Genomic DNA, 6676 nt, shown 5'->3' with positions numbered 1-6676 from the left:
TTGTCCTCCCTTTTTCTTTAACCTTCTCAGGGCAAGAGAGAAAGAAAGACAGTAGGTCCCTCTGTTTGAGAATGTGGTGTTGAAGATTAGGCACTGAAGACAAAACCTAGCATGGGAATTCTGGGGAAATTCCAACAGCGTTAACTGTGTGAAGTTCCCAATTTTATCTTTTTAAAGAGACATTTTCTGAAAGACCATATATTTCTAGTTAGCTCACCAATTATGGATGGAAAATATTTGAAAAAGCTTGACCTATAGTGGGCATGTGCATGTTCCTTCCCACTTTCTAAATGATACAGCACAAGAACTGCTAATCATTATTAACGTCATGTCAGGCATAGGTAAGCTAGAGCTGGAGTGGCCTCTCGTGGAAGTGTGTAGGTTTTATGCAAATGCTTTGCCCTTAAGGGATTCGAGCATCTGCAGATTTGAGTAGTGGAGGGTCCTAGAAACAGAACTGCCCAACCTTTGAAGTGATGATTGACACGGATAACATTGCATCCAGTTCAGGTCCCGTCAACTCCACTTTCTCATTTGGTTAAATGTTCCCACCATGGGTACCAGTTGACTCCTGGGCTTTAGAACCTCAGGGCTGTCTGTGTTCGCTCCTGGCTCCTACCACTGGTTTCTGAGACCTTCAGCAGTTTGGAACCCGGCAGCTTTAGCCACAGCTCCAGCAGGGCTTCTCAGGGCTACTTAGGAGCCACAAGACAACCCAGGCTATAAGCTTCTGGTTGTACTTGGTGTGTAACGCGTGTATGAGACCTTGGTGTTTAATAAATGATTTTCCTATTGCAGGAGAAGCTGGGCATTCAATTTGCAGAGTGGCCAATCAGGATAAAACAGCTGATGAAAGGAGTGGGGGTGGAACCAGAATTCTTGAAGTCCCTCCTATGAAAGCTGATATGGGTATTTAGACATTTTGCTGGTAGAGCCTTGTAGCAAGCCAATAAATTGACTGGTAATCATAGTCAGTTACAATGACAAAAACCCCATGATTATTGAGGTGTTAAAGAAACCATGCCAGGGGCACTTGTGTCCAGTGTTCATGGAGTCATTCCAGGAAAGCTTTTTGATGAGGGTGACCTTTGGCAAGCTAAGTTGGGGTACTGTCACTGTACCAGCAGAGCATCGGTATGATGGAAGGTGGAGCTGATGATGAAGGAAGAAGCACCTGGAAAGCTCTGAAGTATGCAGTACTGGTTTTAGTGTGGTAGTGAGGAGAGTTGCAAGAAGGAGCTATTTCAGTTTGTATTTTAATGAGATTTTTCTGATTATAGCTTGGGAACAAAATCGATCCTTTTGTTCAGGGAAGCCAGAAAAGCAAAGGAGAGTCCAGCTGCGCTCACCAGAGCAGCTTGCCCTGCTCCCAGCGTCTTTGCTGACCTACAGGGAAATGGCCTCGGAGGAGCTTTGACAGAACTAACAGAACCTGCTGTGAGCACTGACTGGGACTCTGCTCAGTGCCCCCGGGATGGCTGGGTTGCCCTGTGTTCCATCCTAAAAGGCCCCTTGGGCCCGTCACTTTGTTGGAGATTGAATAACCACCTGCTTCATGGGTTGAGGAAGGAAATGAGACCTGCATGGGTTTGTGGCCCAGGAGCAGAGTTCAGGGTCCCAAAGGCCTCTAGTCCTAGCCTAACTCTTCGTGGTCACATTAGATAAGCAGCCGTCTCCAGCTGTAGTTGAATGAATGCTACAAACAGCCGTGGGCTGTCTCTTATTTTATTTTTTTATTTTTTTCTGAGACAGCGTTTCTCTGTAGATTTGGAGCCTGTCCTGGAACTAGCTCTTGTAGACCAGGCTAGTCTTGAACTCACAGAGAACCGCCTGCCTCTGCCTCCCGAGTGCTGGGATTAAAGGTGTGTGCTACCATCACTCAGCTTATTTTTCTGTTTTTATTTATTTTTTGAGTTATGTATTTTCTCCCCTCCCCTCCCTTCCTCCTTCTTCTTCTTCTGCCCTTTCCCATGATCCCCACACTCAGGAGATCTTGTCTATTTCCCATGTAGGTTAGATCTATGTACGTCTCTCTTAGGGTCCTCTTTGTTGTCTAGGTTCTCTGGGATTGTGAGTTGTAGGCTGTTTTTACTTTGCTCTCTTTCTAAAAGCAACTTATGAGTGAGTACATATGATATTTCTGGCTTTGAGTTACCTTACTCAGTATGATGTTTTCTAGCTCCATCCATTTGCCTGCAAATTTTAAGTTGTTCTTTTTTTCCACTGTGTGGTACTCCATTGTGCAAATGGACCATATTTTCATCCATTCTTTGGTCGAGGGGCATTTAGGTTGCTTCCAGGTTCTGGCTATGACAAACAATGCTGCTATGAGCATAGTTGAGCACATGTGCTTGTGGTACGATGGCCCGTCTCTTAAGTTCACTGATTATGCCACTTCAGTCTCTGGTTCAACTCCAATATTGGTGTCTTTTTTTTATGGTGCACATGCTTGTGTTTACGCATGTTCACTTATGTGTAGCTGTGTGTATGCATCTAGACACTAGAGGTTGACAGTCCAAAGCGCCTCAAGCCTGGGTGCTAAGTTAGACAGAAGTAGGAGGGCTGGGTGGTGGTGACACCCGCCTTTCATCCGAGCACTCGGGAGGCAGAGGCAAGCTGATCTCTGTGAGTTCGAGGCCAGCTTGGTCTACAAGAGCTAGTTCCAGGACATGCTCCAAAGCTACAGAGAAATCCTGTCTTGAAACTGCCCCCCATAAAAAAAAAAAAAAAAAAAGAAGAAGAAGAAGAAGAAAGAGGCAACTTGTGTGTGCCATGTGCCCAGGGCCTTGCACAGGATAGGATCCATCTCCAGCTGGGGTAGCATTCTTTTGCTTTAATGGATTTTGTGCTCATGAGTACTTTAGTCAGGTTTCTGTTTGTTTTGTCTTGTTTCCCATGGGAGCTAGGCCTCGGCTTACTGTGCTGACATTTCTCACCCCTGAAGGAGCCACTTCACTAGTGGAATTTACCATACTGAGTAGTATATTGAGGGTCTGTGGAGGCGTGCAGTCCTGCACAGGACGATTCTCCTGCTCTAGTCTGGCCCACCTGCAGACCTGTCTGGGAACTCCTTTCCTAGGGCAGCAAGCCATGGGTAAGGTCTTAGTCTTTGGAGATCCTCGCCATTCTCAATCCCTGTGAAATACACACTCGAGGCTTTGGCAGCGTAGGCTATGTCTGTCTTAGAGCCTGATGAGAACACACGAGCTGAGCAGCATGAACAAGGCAGAGTGAGACCAAAGGGGAGGTGGGCAGGTCCATGCTCCTGGGCCTTGGGAACCACAGCATGCAACATAGATACATTACTAAGTTGCTTCGATCATGGTGTTCTGTCACACCAATAGCAAAGTCATTAACACATCCAATTACTCAAGCTTGTGCCAAGTCAAAAAACCAGCAAATACTTCTGACCCACTCTGCTGGCTCCTTGGCCCCGGGGATGGAAAGGCTGACCGACCCTCCACAATCATAACACCTCTGATCGACACGGTGTCTTTACTCTCCTAAGTTTCTTCAGCTTGCGGTAGATGGTGGTGGGATCTCCCTGCTATTTTTTTCCAGAGCAAACAAGAGTTTTGACTTTTTTTTTTTCTCTTGGTGCAAAGGAGCAGAAACTTCTTTCTCACATTTGTAGAGTTGTGTCTTTGTCATTGCTGGATGTGTAGGAGCCAGCCATGATAAGCTAAATAGAAAGAGACCACCCAAAGGAAGTTCTTCCAACCATTATCACCTGCCCGTGTAGGACTGGGCCATTCATAAGTTTAATGAAGGCCCGAGTCTCAGTAGTTTACCCTGAAGCAATACCAGGTTGCAGGAAGGACCATAAACTGAGATTACCTGAGCACCATCCAAGAACAGACCGTCCAAAGGAAATGCCTAAAGTTCCAACCACTGTAGATAGGATCACCTGCCAGCACACTGACCAGCACACCCCTAGACAAATGTCAACCAATCAGGGGTCCTGAACCTTAGAAATCCCTCACTGTAATGATACAGCCACACAACATGGCTGACACTTCGGGTTCCAGGGTCATGCATGTGTGGACAAGCCCTCAGGCAGAAGTGCCTGATGGCCCCGGGAATCTTAAAGGACCCCGAGTGACCCACGTGCATCATCTACATATGACGCAGCTACGTGAGCCCTTGCACGCATGTGTGAGCTCCCTCATCTGTGCATGATGTACCCACGCCATCCCCCTGTGCGTGTGCGCGCTAGACAGTCCTTAAAAGCTGGAGGCGCCATCTTCAGCTAGTGCTCGCTCTCTCTCTCTAGGCCTATACACGCCTGCTCTAATAAACTAAGCGAGTTTCTTGCATGTCCCGTAATTTCACTCACCCCCACCTTTACTACTATAAAAACTCAACTCTAAATGAATAAATAAACAAATACCCAACTCTAACTGAGCTTGGGGCTCTCCAATTATTCCAATACATTGGACATACAGAGAGACCGAGTTTGTATAAAATAAAGGCTCTTTGCTTTTACATCCGGGACTCAGTCTCCTTGTTGGTTTTTAGGGGACTTTGCAGATCTGGGCATAACAGGTGCTGCAGGTGAGTGACGGCCAGGGAGGCGGTGAGAGTGGGGTCTCATGAGTACAGGTGCGCCCCAAGTGAGCTTCCGAGCCTCGGCTTTCCTTCTGTGGGAACTGGGGAGGCATTTGGTCTGCAGGATGCCGAGGAGGCGAATAGATACACATTTCAACTCCTTCCACCTTTGGGTCTTAAGGTAAAGTCTCTTGGAAGCTGAGGGACTCAGGCCAAGGTTTTCCTGAGGAGTCTAATTTTTTGAACACGGATCCCTGAGGCGCTGCTCACAACGTATTTACTAATGCTTATTGCGAGAAGCAGAATTTTATATTTAAAAGTGAGGATAGAGAGCTGAACTGCTTCTGACCGTTTGTAAATGGAGTTTAAAGTCGGGTTAGTCTCCAGAGGTTTTAGCTGAGTGCACAGCGTTTTCCTGAAAAATCTTGGGTTGAACCAAATAAACTGTGCCCCCTGACTTGCCACTTGACTTGGACAGAGAGATCATGTTGTACTTAGCAGAGATGAACAAACATGTCTCACAGGCACAGAGGCACTGCCTTCTCCTCCACAGCCTGAAACTGAAGTTGGAACCTGCTGAATACTTATATTCAGGGGTCCACATTTACTTCCTTTTTTTTTTTTTATCTTTTTCTTTCCCCCTCCCCTTTTTTCCCCCTTTTCTAGTGCTGGGGACTGAACAAATCCAAGGCCTTGTTCTTGCTAGGTAAGTGTCCTGTCACTGAGTTAAATCTCCAATGTCTTAGATTCTTAGATTTGTCCAAATCCTCCCTCAATCTGTAGCCTGTCTGCCTGTCTGAGAGAGTTCACTGAAGGCACTAACTACCAATGGGAAGAAAGGAAAGTGCTTTGAGATACTTCCCATAGACTTGGGCATTTGAATTCTTGGTCCCTAGCTGGTTGTGCTATTTGGGAGGATTAGGAGGTGTGGCCTTGTTAGAGGAAGTAAGTCACCGGGGATGGGCTTTGAGAGTTTTAAAGACTCCCACCATTTGTTTCTTTTTTTGTTTTATTCATTTATTATGTACATAGTGTTCTGCCTCCACGTATTCCTGCACAGCAGAAGAGGGCACCAGATCTCATTACAGATGGTGGCGAGCCATCATGTGGTTGCTGGGACTTGAACTCAGGACCTCTGGAAGAGCATGCAGTGCTCTTGACAGCTGAGCCATCTCTCCAGCCCCCGACTCCCACCATTTCTAGTTTGCATTCTGCTTCACGGTTGTGATTGTGTAAGTGGTGCTTGCTGCTCCAGCCACCATGCCTGCTGTTATCAGTCCAAGTGCCTTGGTTAGGGTTTCTGTTGCTGGGAAGAGACACTACAACCAGGGCAACTCTTATAAAGAAAAGCATTTAATTGGGGTGACTCACTTACGGTTCAGAGGTTCAGTCCATTATCATCATGGTGGGACATGGCAGTGTGTAGGCAGACATGGTGCTGGAGAAGTAGCTGAGAGTCCTACATTTTGCAGGTAAGTATAGGAAACCGGTCTGAAACACTGGACGGTATCTTGAGCATATATGAGACCTCAAAGCCAGCCTCTATAATGACACACTTCCTCCAACGAGACCACACCTAATAGCGCCACTCTCTAAGAGATTATGGGGGCCGGTTACATTCAAACTACCACACCAAATTAGCTTTCTTCTGGAAGTGATGCTTTATCACAGCCCTGGGAAAGTAAGTACCACTGATGCTTCATTGTCCCCACCACCTGCCTCAATGTATTAGGGATGGACACGGGCTGCTCTTCCTCCTTTGGGCACAAGTCTGTTCTCACCAGCAGCTGGTCACATGGGAAGATGGGAGCCTCAAAAGGAGGGCAGTAGACAAGAGAAAGCAGAGTGCTGGCAGAAGAACCTAGCTAAGCGTGTCTACCCTTCCTGAGCCAGAGAGAGAGGAGGGAGTAGCACACTTTGCAATAGACCTTTTATATGATATTGCCCTTTAAAGATGAATTGCTTTGTTTTGTAGGGAAGCGCGTAGATTGATGAGTGCCTGCCACTCCCAGGCTTTCGGTGTCACCATTCTGCCGTACGTGTTTGAGGTTTTTGTAGGACACAGTGTTCTCAGAATTGCTAGAACAAATGAATGAATGACTCTATCTGTCTGTCTATCAATATGTAT

The sequence above is a fragment of the Arvicola amphibius genome, chromosome 15 (assembly GCF_903992535.2).
Source record: "Arvicola amphibius chromosome 15, mArvAmp1.2, whole genome shotgun sequence".
Taxonomy (NCBI): domain Eukaryota; kingdom Metazoa; phylum Chordata; class Mammalia; order Rodentia; family Cricetidae; genus Arvicola; species Arvicola amphibius.
This window is presented reverse-complemented; position numbering follows the sequence as displayed.